Source organism: Myotis yumanensis, unplaced genomic scaffold, assembly GCF_028538775.1.
Source record: "Myotis yumanensis isolate MYYU_CA2020_CCGP unplaced genomic scaffold, mMyoYum1.0.hap1 SCAF_1, whole genome shotgun sequence".
NCBI lineage: Eukaryota > Metazoa > Chordata > Mammalia > Chiroptera > Vespertilionidae > Myotis > Myotis yumanensis.
In genome coordinates, this window is record NW_027223752.1 from 82593287 (window position 1) to 82605416 (window position 12130).

At 38.8% G+C, this 12130-nt stretch overlaps 1 non-coding gene across 1 annotated transcript; it reads right to left on the reverse strand.

Annotated features, from left to right (window-relative positions):
• Positions 1–10330: 10330 nt before the first annotated feature.
• LOC139000257 (U6 spliceosomal RNA) lies at positions 10331–10434 on the reverse strand. Its single transcript, XR_011469553.1, has one exon. It is a non-coding gene; the product is annotated as a U6 spliceosomal RNA (small nuclear RNA).
• Positions 10435–12130: the final 1696 nt, after the last annotated feature.

Below are 12130 nucleotides of genomic sequence, written 5' to 3' on the forward strand. Positions count from 1 at the left end.
GGCAGAGTGGCCTTGTGTAGTAGGTCTCTTGTAGGGCCAGTGGCTCAGCCTCCCCAGTCTCCTGAGCTGGGCACTCTAGATGTACCCCTGTGTGGGCTATGTGCACAGTCTTGTTGTCGGTGAGCCTTGCTTGTTGTTGGTGTCACTGGGAGGAATTGACCTCCAGGTCAGTTGGCTGTGAGAACCAATTGTGGCTAGAGTGAAAGAGCTGCTGTGTAGGAGATACCGCTATAGAGCAGGACTTGCTTCAATGGGGCTTTGGTGCTCACTGAGTCTGTCACTTGAATGTGTCACTTTTGGATGTGCAGAGTTGTAATCTGGTATGGTCTGAAGCTGTTCACCGGGCACACTGCTCTAGGGCCTCCAACATATGCAAAGTCAGCCACTGCCTGGGACCACCCTGCAGGAGCTCAGTTGGTTGGAACATCGTCCAGTACACCAAAAGGTTGCAGGATTGATTCCTGGTCAGGGTACCCTGGTCACAGTGTGTATGGGAGGCAGCTGATGAATGTTTCTCTATCTCTTCCTTCCTCTCTCTCTAAAAAAAAATCAATAAACAGCCAGGCAGATGTGTCCCAGTGGTTGAGCATCACCCTGTGAACCAGAAGGTCACAGTTCAATTCCTGGTCAGGGCACATGCTGGGTTGCAAGCTTGATCCCCAGTAGAGGGAATGTAGGAGGCAGCTGATCAATAATTCTCTCTCATCATTGATGTTTCTATCTCTCTCTCTCTCCCTCTCTCTTTCTATCTGAAATTAATAAAAACATATTTTTTAAAAATCAATAAACATATCCTCAAAAAATACCTAGACAAATAGAAGACTGATTAAATAATTTAAATTGATTTTATGTATTTACTGACATGGAAAGATCCCCACACTATGTTAAATTTTTATTTTAAAAAATCCAGATGATAAATAACATTTACACCATGGTCCTTTTTTAAAAAAAATATGTGGTGTATACAATTGTATGTACAAATTCTTATTCTAAAATGTGAATAATTATTGCATCCCGGTGATAAGAATGCAGGTGATTTTTATTTTTCTCGTTTTGCTTGAATTTTCTAAAATGTCCTCTGAGGACCATAAGTTATTTTGCAACAAATAAGAAACAAAAATGTTATTTTAATACATTTTTAAAATTTTATTCCAGGTTTCTCCTGATTGAAACAAGGTCACAAGATTCTATTTGTAATTCTTGACACAACTGAATATTTATGTGAGTCAAAATGTGTTTGACATCACCCTCAAATCACAGTGTTCAGGTAAAAAGATGTCCTTCAATCCAGTGATAAGAAGAGCACAGTTTCATAGCTAAAGGCAGATAAAAAGAACATCATTTGCCCAGTACATAGTACAGCTGTGACATCGATTTCTGAGCCAAGGAAAAGGAGGACCTAAATCATCACAGCTGACAACCAAGCACAGGCTGAGTTTGTCAGAGGGAGGTTTATTGTCTGGGATGCTCATTTCAAATCACTTCGGGAAGGCAAAGTTAACAGCTGCTAAATTTCATAACTTCTAAAAATCACTGCATGGGAGAATATATTTGCCAATGTTATATCCGATAAGGATTTAATCTCTAAAATGTATAGGGAATGCATACAACTTAACAAAAGGAAGATAAACAACCTAATCAGAAAATGGGCAAAGGACCTAAATTGACACTTTTCAAAAGAGGACATACAGAAGGCCAAGAGACATATGAAAACATGCTCAAAGTCACTAATCATCCGAGAGATGCAAATCAAAACGACAATGAGGTACCATCACACACCTTTCCGAATGACTACCATCAACAAATGAAAGTACTGGTGAGGATGTGGAGAAAAAGGAACCCTTGTGCACTGCTGGTGGGAATGCAGACTGGTGCAGCCACTGTGGAAAAAAGTATGGAGTTTCCTCAAAAAATTAAAAATGGAACTCCCATTTGCCCCAGTAATCCCACTTCTAGGAATATATTCCAAGAAATCAGAAAGGATACATGCACCCCTATGTTCATAGCAGCACAATTTACAATAGCTAAGATTTCGAAACAGCCTAAGTGCCCATCAGCAGATGAGTGGATTAGAAAACTATTACATCTACACAATGGGATACTATACTGCTGTAAAAAAAAAAAGAAAGAACTCTTACCATTCGCAACAGCATGGATAGACCTGGAGAGCATTATGCTAAGCAAAATAAGCCAGTCAGAGAAAGATAAATATCACATGATCTCACTCATTTGTGGGCTATGATGAACAACATAAACTGATGAACAAAAATAGATCCAGAGACATAGAAGTATTGAACAGAACATCAAACCTCAGAGGGAAGGCAGGAGAGGGTGAGGAGGGGTGGGTAAGAGAGCAACCAAAAAGCCGAAACCGGTTTGGCTCAGTGGATAGAGCGTCAGCCTGCGGACTGAAAGGTCCCAGGTTCGATTCTGGTCAAGGGCATGTACCTGGGTTGCGGGCACATCCCCAGTAGATGTGCAAGAGGCGGCTGATTGATGTTTCTCTCTCATCGATGTTTCTAACTCTCTATCCCTCTCCCTTCCTCTCTGTAAAAAATCAATAAAATATATTTGAAAAAAGAGAGATCAACCAAAGGACTTGTATGCATGCATATGAGCATAACCAATGGACACAGACAGTAGGGGGATGAGGGCATGTGCTGGGGGGTGGGAGCAGCTGGGGAGAGGTCAATGGGGCAAGGGAAGGAGACATATGTAATACTTTAAACAATAAAGAATTTAAATTTAAAAATAAAAATCAGTAACTTTTCCAATCTCAAAGGATAGACCTTTCAAACCTTGATAAGGAAGCTTACATTGATTTCATCACAACAGATGTAATGGAGATAAAACAAAAGCAAATACAATAGGTGCTAACACTTCAGTGTAAATTCCAATCCAAAGCATTTTCTTTCTTGTTGTTTTTGTTTTTAATATTTTTATCTATTAAATTGATTGGGGTAACATTGGTCAACATAAACATATAGGTTCAGGTGTGGGTTTCTATGTTACAAGATCTGTATATTGTACCATGTGCCCACCACCCAAAGTCAAATCTTCTCCTGTCACCAAATATTAGGACTCCCTTCTCCCCCGACCCCCTTCCTTCTGGCAACCACCACACTGCTGTTTGTGTTCATGAGTTTCAGTTTTATATCCTACATATGAGTGAAATAATATGGTTCTTAGCTTTTTTTGACTGACTTATTTCACTTAGCATGATGTTCTCAAGGTCCATCCATGTTATTGCAAATGGCCCTATTTCATCCTTTCCTATGGCTGAGTAGCATTCCATTGTCTATATGTACCACATCTTCTTTATCCAGTCCTCTATCGTGGGACACTTTTGTTGTTTCCATGACGTGGCCACTATGAATAATACTGCAATGAACATAGGGGTGCATATATCTTTGAGAATACATGATTTCATTTTTTTCAGGTATAAACCCAGGAGAGGAATTGCTGGGTCATATGGTTGCTCTATTCTTAATTTTTTGAAGAATTGCCAGACTGCCAAAGCATTTTCATAATCTTAAAGCAAGCAAGTGGCTCACAAAGCATTTTGCCCTGATTTAGGACATATTACTTCCAAATGAAGGCTTCCCTGTACTTCAGAATTTTTAAAGTGACAGAGAGACACTTTGACACATACACACACACACATGAATGGTAACTGTGTGAGGTGATGGATGTATTACATTAACTTCATTGTAGTAATCATTTCATTGCATGTATGTGTGTGTGCATGTATCATATCATATTGTACACTTTAAACATATACTATTTTATTTGTCAATTATACCTCAATAAAGCTGGGGAAAATTTTAATCCTAACTTTTCCATTATCTTTCCTTTTGTCCCTTCCCCCAGGACCCTGTATTTTACCATCTCCAAGCCCCAGTGAAGAGGGGCAGCATAAAATTAGCCAAAGTTCTATATTATTTGTGATGGTCACTTACATTCCTATAACAATAGGTCTGCTTAATATTAGACAGAGCCCCCTATTTCAGAGACATAATTAGATTTATTACTTTAACTAAACGTAACTGTTATTCTTGATCTGAACAAACAATAGAAACTTTTGTTTGCAAAGTTGTAGTTAAGTAACAGCCAAGAGATTTGGGAAGAGGCTGACTGAGGCTCATTATAATAATTCTCTGGGGATCACAAATCCCACCAAACTTGGGAGAAGAGTAGATCCCTTAAGAAAACAAAGCTACAACCCAAATCTTTCAGCCCTGATGTCACCTACACAAAGAGATGTGTTTATTTCAGAAGTAGTTCACCCACTGTCTCCTAGAGTCCCATTGCTCACAGAAGAAATCTCATCTCACTGAGACTGGGCCAATGTGAGGATATAATAAAAGTCTTTATCATCAAAATCACCCCCATTAGTCTAAGAGAAGGATGAAGGATTTCACCAAATAACTGTACTTTTCCAAGGTGGCTCCCAAGATGAGCTTGCTGAAAATGGAAGATTTTGAATCATTTTTGGACTCATCCGATCCTGTGAGCTGAATGATGACAAAGTCCAATGAAGCCATTCTCCTAACCAAGGAAGACAGCTGGCCATTCAGGACGCTTTAGAAAAGAAAAGGTGCCCTTGGAGAATGCCAAGAACGCACGAGAAATGGAGATCTCACACCAACAGTAGAAGATCTGCATTTAGAGCCCATAGACAACATTGCAACCTCAAGAAATACCCCTGAGAACCAGGTATCTTCTTCAATCTTGTGAGTAGTGTTTTGGGATGGCCTGACTGGGACTTCTGCAGAGGGCTGCTAGACACCTGACCCTGGGTCTGTGGGGTAATCTCCACCTTGGCACTGAGAATGGCGGAGCAGTACTGGCTTTCTCAAACCCTCCTCTTCCTGGCACTCGTTTTCTATATTCCTTTATAAAATGTGGCACATTGAGCACACACACTAACCCCACCATCCAGGTCAATGTTAGGCAAGTCAAAGTTTATCCAGTCAGAGCCACTAAGTTAATGCCTGTTCTACCTCATTCTCTGTGTAACTGTCCCCTTGGAAAACCCAAAACTCAACAACATTGAGTCTCGGGTGAAATTGCTAATGCTCCTCCTTGAAGGATAAAATCTCACCCTCCTTCTAAGTGCACTAGAACAATCCAGAAGACCATGCAGTTCCAGCCATGGCAGGACAAACTTCCAAGGCATCTGTAGACACTTTCCCACTGGGCCCTACATGAGAGACCCTTAAAACAGTGAATGGTCTGAGTGGATGGTGCAGCCATGTCCAGGCCCTCAGGCCGTCAAGCAAGTCCCTCCTTTCATTCATCAGGCATGTAGGATGAAGGGGAAAATGCCTGGGATTCATGAAAAAGCTTTCTTCCTTTTGTGTCTGGAAGGCCCCAGAGCTATTGATCTCTGGTTTTAAATAAACAAACAAACAAACAAATGAAGTAAGTTTATTAGTAGCCCTATGTGCTATATACTTGGGCTGGTCACAATGTCTTTTTTTTTTAATCCTCACCCAAGGACATGTTTTTCATCACTTCTAGAGAGAGAGGAAGGGAGAGGGAGAGAAACATTGATGTGAGAGAAACATCCATCAGTTGCCTCCTGTACACACACAGCTCTGGGATTGAACCTGCAATCCGGGTATGTGCCCTGACTGGGTATCAAACCCAAGACTCTTCAGTGCACAGACGATGATCTAACCAAATGAGCCTCACAGCCAGGGTGTTCACAATGTATTTTCACAGTTTATCTGTACTCAGCTCATGATTCAGTATGACCTAGAGCTTTTTTCTCCTCTCCCACTCACATACAACTCTTCATCATCTTAGTCTCTATTTCCATCTTCCTCTCAGCGTGTCCTACCTAATAATACTAAATAATACTCACTCTACTCTCTCCTGATGATGTTTCTGAGTGTGACATTCATGGTGGATCCTGCTTCTGTTCTGAAGAGAGCTGGGTACATTTCTTGGCTACCTGAGAAACCCTTCAAACCCAATGATTACTAGTAAGCTGCAGAGACTTCCTTTTCAAATCACTGATAAATCTAGACAACATTGAGCCTAGAAATAACCAGTGGAAAATAGTTATATCCTCAGAAGCTGATTGACTATTTTGCGTTCTTTAATAACTATCAACAAATATTAGGTATAATGATAGTTTGTAAAATCACTTTGAATAGTGTGGCCTGTGCCTAAAAAAAAAAAAAAAAAAAAAAAAAGCAAAACCAAGGGAAGTTTGTATACAGTTTAGAATTTCTTCCTCCCTACCCATATTCCCTAGTATTTTCTTCATCCCAAGTACCTAAACTGGGTCCCAATCTTATTCTCTAGAGCAGCAGTGGTTCTCAACCTTCCTAATGCCACGACCCTTTAGTACAGTTCCTCATGTTGTGGTGACCCCCAACCATAAAATTATTTTTGTTGCTACTTCATAACTGTAATTTTGCTACTGTTATGAATCGTAATGTAAATATCTGATATGCAGGATGTATTTTCATTGTTACAAATTGAACATAATTAAAGCATAGTGATTAATCACAAAAACAATATGTAATTACATATGTGTTTTCCGATGGTCTTAGACAACCCCTGTGAAAGGGTTGTTCCACCCCAAAAGGGGTCACGACCCACAGGTTGAGAAACGCAGCTGTAGAAGTTGGCAAATAATTCTTGCTACAGCTCTGCCTGATAATTACAGTAGTAGTTGATATTACTTAAGGACAGGAACTTCCAAGGATGCTGACTTTCTTATTAAATTTATCGGATAACATAAATTTATTGGTAACATTAGTTAATAAAATTATATAGGTTTCAGGTGTACAATTCTATAACACATCATCTGTATATTGTATTGTGTGCTCACCACCACAAGTCAAGTCTCCTTCTATCACCATTTATCCCCCCTTTACCCTCTTCTATCTCCCCCCCTCCACCCTTTCCTGGTAATCACCATACTGTTATCTGTCTGAGTTGTTTTTTTCTTAATCTCTTTACCTTGATCATCCAGCCCCCAACACCCACCCCTTTGACAATTGTCAGTATCCATGAGTCTATTTCTATTTTGTTTGTTAGTTTATTTTGTTCATTAAATTTCGCATGGAAGTGAAATCATATGGCATTTGTCTTTCTCTGACTGGCTTATTTCAGTTAACATTAACACTCTCCAGGTCCATCAATGCTATCCTTCGCAAAAGGTAAGATTTCCTTTTTTTTATAGCCTAGTAGTTTTCTATTGTGTAAATGTACCATAGTTTTATTGTCAACTCCTCTACTGATGGGCACTTGGGCTACTTTCAAATCTTGGCTATTGTAAATAATGCTGCAATGAACATAGGGGTGCATATATTCTTTCCAATTAGTGTTTTGGGTTTCTTCAGATATATATCCAGAAGTGGAATTGCTGGATCAAAAGGCAAGTTCCATTTTTAATTTTTGAGGTAACCCCATACTGCTTTCCACAGTGGCTGAACCAACCTGCACTCCCACCAACAGAGCACAAGGATTCTCTTTTCTCCATGTCCTCACCTTCACTTATTTGTTGACTTATTAATGATAGTCATTCTGACAGGTGTGAGGTGATATCTCCTTGTGCTTTTAATTTGCATTTCTCTGGTGATTAGTGATGTAGAACATCTTTTCATATGCTATTGGCCATCTGTATGTCCTCTTTGGAGAAGGGTTTATTCAGGTCCTTTGCCCACTTTTTAATTGGATTGTGGATTTTTTTTTGGTGTTGAGTTGTATACATTTTTAATACATTTTTATTATTAACCCCTTATCAGATGTATCATTGGCAAATATGTTCTCCCATTCAGTGGACTGACTTTTCATTTTGTTCATTTATCATGCAAGAACTTCTAGTTTAATGTATTCCCATTTGTTTATTCTTTCTTTTGTTTCCCTTGCCTGAGATGATATATCAGAAAAAAAATATATTGTTATGAGAAATGTTTGAGATTTTACTGCTTATGTTTTCTTCTCATGTTTTTATGGTTTCAAGTCTAAGATTTAAGTCTTTAATTCATTTTGAGTTTGTTCTTGTGTATGGTGTAAGAAGGTGGTCTAGTTTCATATTTTTGCACATATTCAATTTTCCCAACACCATTTTTTGAATAAACTATCTTTACCCCACTGTATGTTCTTGCCTCCTTTGTCAAATATTAATTGATCATAAAGATATGGGTTTATTTCTGGACTCTCTGTTCTGTTTCATTAATTTATATGTCTGTTTTTCTGCCAGTACCATGTTTACTGTGGCTTTGTAGTATAGTTTGATATCAAGCAGTATGATTTCTCCAACTTTGATTTTCTTTCTAAAGATTGCTGTGGCTATTTGAATTATTTTCTGTGGTTCCATATATATTTTTGGAATATTTGTTCTAGCTCTGTGAAATACATCTATCTTGAAAGGAATTATGTTGAATCTATAGATTTCTTTGAGTATGTGGACATTTTAATGATAGTAATTCTTCCTATCCATGAACATGGTATAAGCTTCCACTTAATTTTAAGAACATTGTATCTTCTTCAATTTCTTTTTTTAGTGTCTTATAATTTGAGTACAGGTCTTTTACATCTTTGGTTAAGTTTATTCCTAGGTATTTTTTGTTTTTGTTAATCCTCAGCTGAGGATATTTTTTCCATTGCTTTTCAAAGAGAGTGGAAGGGGGAAGAAAAGGAGAGAGACATCAGTGTGAGAGAAACATATCCACTGGTTGGTTCTGGCTGCCTCCCGCATGCACCCAACCCAGGGCAGGAAGCAAACCTGAAACCCAGGTATGTGCCCTTGACCAGGAATCGAACCCATGACACTTTGGTGCATGGGCTGACACTCTAACCACCGAGCGACACTGGCCAGGACTTTTTTTTATGCTGTTGTAAATGGAATTGTTTTCTTAGTTTCCCTATCTGATAATTCATTATTGGTGTATAGAAATGCAACTGATTTCTGGATATTTTTTGTATCCTGTTACTTTATTGAATTCATTTATCAGTTCTAGTTGTTTTGGGTGCAATCTTTAGGCTTCTGTATATATAGTATTATGTCATCTACAAATAATGACAGTTTTACTTCTTCCTTTCCAATTAGGATGTATTTTATTTCTTCTTGTTGTCTAATTTTATTTCTTCTTCTTGTCTAATATTTCTTCTTCTGTGTCTAGAACTTGCAGTGCTATGTTGAATAAGAATTGTGAAAGCAGCCTAGCCTGTGTGGTTCAGTGGTTGAATGTCAACCCATGAACCAAGAGGTCACAGTGGATTCCAGGTCAGGGCATATGGCCAGGGTTGCAGGCTCTAACCTCAGGAGGAGGCATGCAGAAGACAGCTAATCAATGATTCTCTCATCATTGATGTTTCTATCTCTCTATCTCTCTCCCTTCCTCTCTCTGAAATCAATAAAAACATTTTTAAAAAGAATGGTGAAAACAGACATCCCTGTCTTGTTCATGATTTTTTTTTGAATCCTCACCCAAAGATATGTTTTTATTGATTTTTAGAGAGAGAGAAAGGGAGAGAGAGAAACATCAATGTGAGAGAGCATCAGTTGTTGCCTCCCATATGTGCCCCAATCAGGGATCAAACCTGCAACCTTTTGGTGTACAGGATGATGCTCCAACTGAGCCACCTGCCGAGAGCTTATTCCCAATTTTAAGGGAAACACTTAGTTTACGCCCATTGAGTATGATGTTGGCTATAGGTTTGTTATATGGCCTTTATTACGTTGAGGTATCTTCCCTCTATTCCCACTTTGCTGAGAGTTATCATAAATGGGTGCTGGATTTTATCAAATGCTTTTTCTGCATCTATTAATATGATCATGTGATTTTTATCCTTTGTTTTCATTTATGTAATGTATCACATTTACTGATTTGTAGATATTGTACCAACATTACATCCCAGGAATAAATCCCACTTGATCTCCCTTTGGATGTGCCTCTTGTGAAGCTGATTTGATACTGTTCTGATGTTGTCTGAAGCTAGCCCCTGGGTGTATTGGTTCTGGAGCCTCTTGGTGCTGGCCAATGTCAGACATAGTCTATGACTAGCCCTAAGCAACCCATTTGGAGTTACAAAGTGGCCCACAGTTTGTGGCTGGCTCTGCTGTGCCTGGTTGTGCACAGTGAGGATCAAGCTGTGCACCAAGGCTGGCCTTTACCAGCACCAGACCCTGGAGCAGGTGAGCAAAAGTCTCAAAAAAAAAATAATGAAATCTACCTTTGCCTGCCTCCATCTATTGGCTGCCTGTTTGATTCAGTCACTGAAAAATCCTCTGGCGGTATTCAAGTTGCCTGGGATATGTTCTCAGTGAGTCACCAGGTAGGAGCAAGTGGTGTTTACCGGATCTAAAAATAGAGAATGCTTCACAAATGTGCACGATATCCTTGCTCAGGGGCAATGCTAATCTCTGCATCATTCCAATTATAGTAAATATGCTGCCAAAGTGAGCACCAAGGATGCTGACTTTAAAAGAGAGATCTTTTAAAGGGTTTTCGAGGTTTTTGCTGCTAGGAACAGTTTAGCAGACCCAACCAAACCACTGTCTACTTCCTAGCTCAAACTCTAAACCATCTCAAAAATGGAGAGTCACCCTTAAGAATGTTTGTGGGGAGCCCTAACAGGTTTGGCTCAGTGGGTAGAGCGTCAGCCTGCGGACTGAAAGGTCCCAGGTTCGATTCCGGTCAAGGGCATGTACCTTGGTTGCGGGCACATCCCCAGTGGGGAGTGTGCAGGAGGCAGCTGATTGATGTTTTTCTCTCATCAATGTTTCTAACTCTCTACCTCTCTCCCCTCCTCTCTGTAAAAAATCAATAAAACATATTTTTTTAAAAAAAGAATGTTTGTGGAGAGACATCTCCACCTCTTTATAAAGAAAAGCAAACTCTCTTCAGATGAGCCAATGTAGTATGACTCTGCAAAGTTGCTGTCCCCTAGGAAATATTACATAAGTGATATGTCCTCGGCTTCTTGTATGTCAAATATCACCAAATCCATCTCTCACACATTTGAGGTATTATTCACTCATTTGATAAGTGTTTATTAAATCTGATTATTTCAAGTAACTTGTTCTAAAGGCTATATAAAATGCAAAGATTAATAAAGAAATTTTTGACTCAAGCAAGAAATGAAAAACAAAACACAATGAAAATTAAATGAGACATAATAACATTGTGAGGGATACAGAGGAAAGAATCATTCATTCAGAAGAAAAGTCTCCATAGGAAAAAACAGCATGTGTGGGGGAGGGACTTAAAGGATAAATAAGATTTGAATGGCTGATGATTCCAAACAGAATGAATGCCACATGCAAAAGAACAAATGCATGAAATGCATAAATAATCAAAAAATCACAAAGCGTCTATTTTATCTAGAGCCCATTGGAAGATGTAACGAGAGGAGAATCTGGATCTGTCTTTTGGAACATCATTAAGAACCTTGAATCTAAGCTCCCACTAAAGAACTTTTATTTATGCATATATTACTTGAATATTTTTGTTTGTGAGAGTTGGGCTTTTCTTTCACAGATTTCCTCTTTCCTTTGTATTAATCCAAATACTAATGAAAAGCATCAGAGATTCAGGTAATCTTGAAACAGCAATAGACTGTCTACACATTCTAAATCAGTTTACCCATGAACATGGATCTGTATCATGAATGACTAAGTAAAGCAGAAAAGTTACCACCTCAAATATGAACTACTCATGGATGAAGACCCAGTATTGAAATAAAGATAAAAATAATATTGAATAAAAAATAAAATAAAAATTTTTAATGTTGAAAATAGGGTATAATGTTAACACAAAGGAATTCATTGAAGAATCAGTAATAGAAGTTCGGTTAAGAAAAGTAAGCAAGGATAATTTTTGGTTTGAGGTCTTAATTAGGTCACCCTGCAGATCACCACTTTCTCTTCTAACACACAGACACACCAGGAACCAAACATAAGACAGGGGCTCTGCAAAATAAGCCTGTGTGGTCAGTGGTGGGAAGTTATGTCCTTCACAGAAATAAAGGATTCCTTCCATTCAAAGTATGACACTCATTCCTCTTTCCTTTCAGTTTTAGGTGGCCTCAGATCCCCCAGATCATCACAGCTCCAAATGCTACACACCTCTGATTGGTCATCCCAGAAGAGGTCAGAGGAACC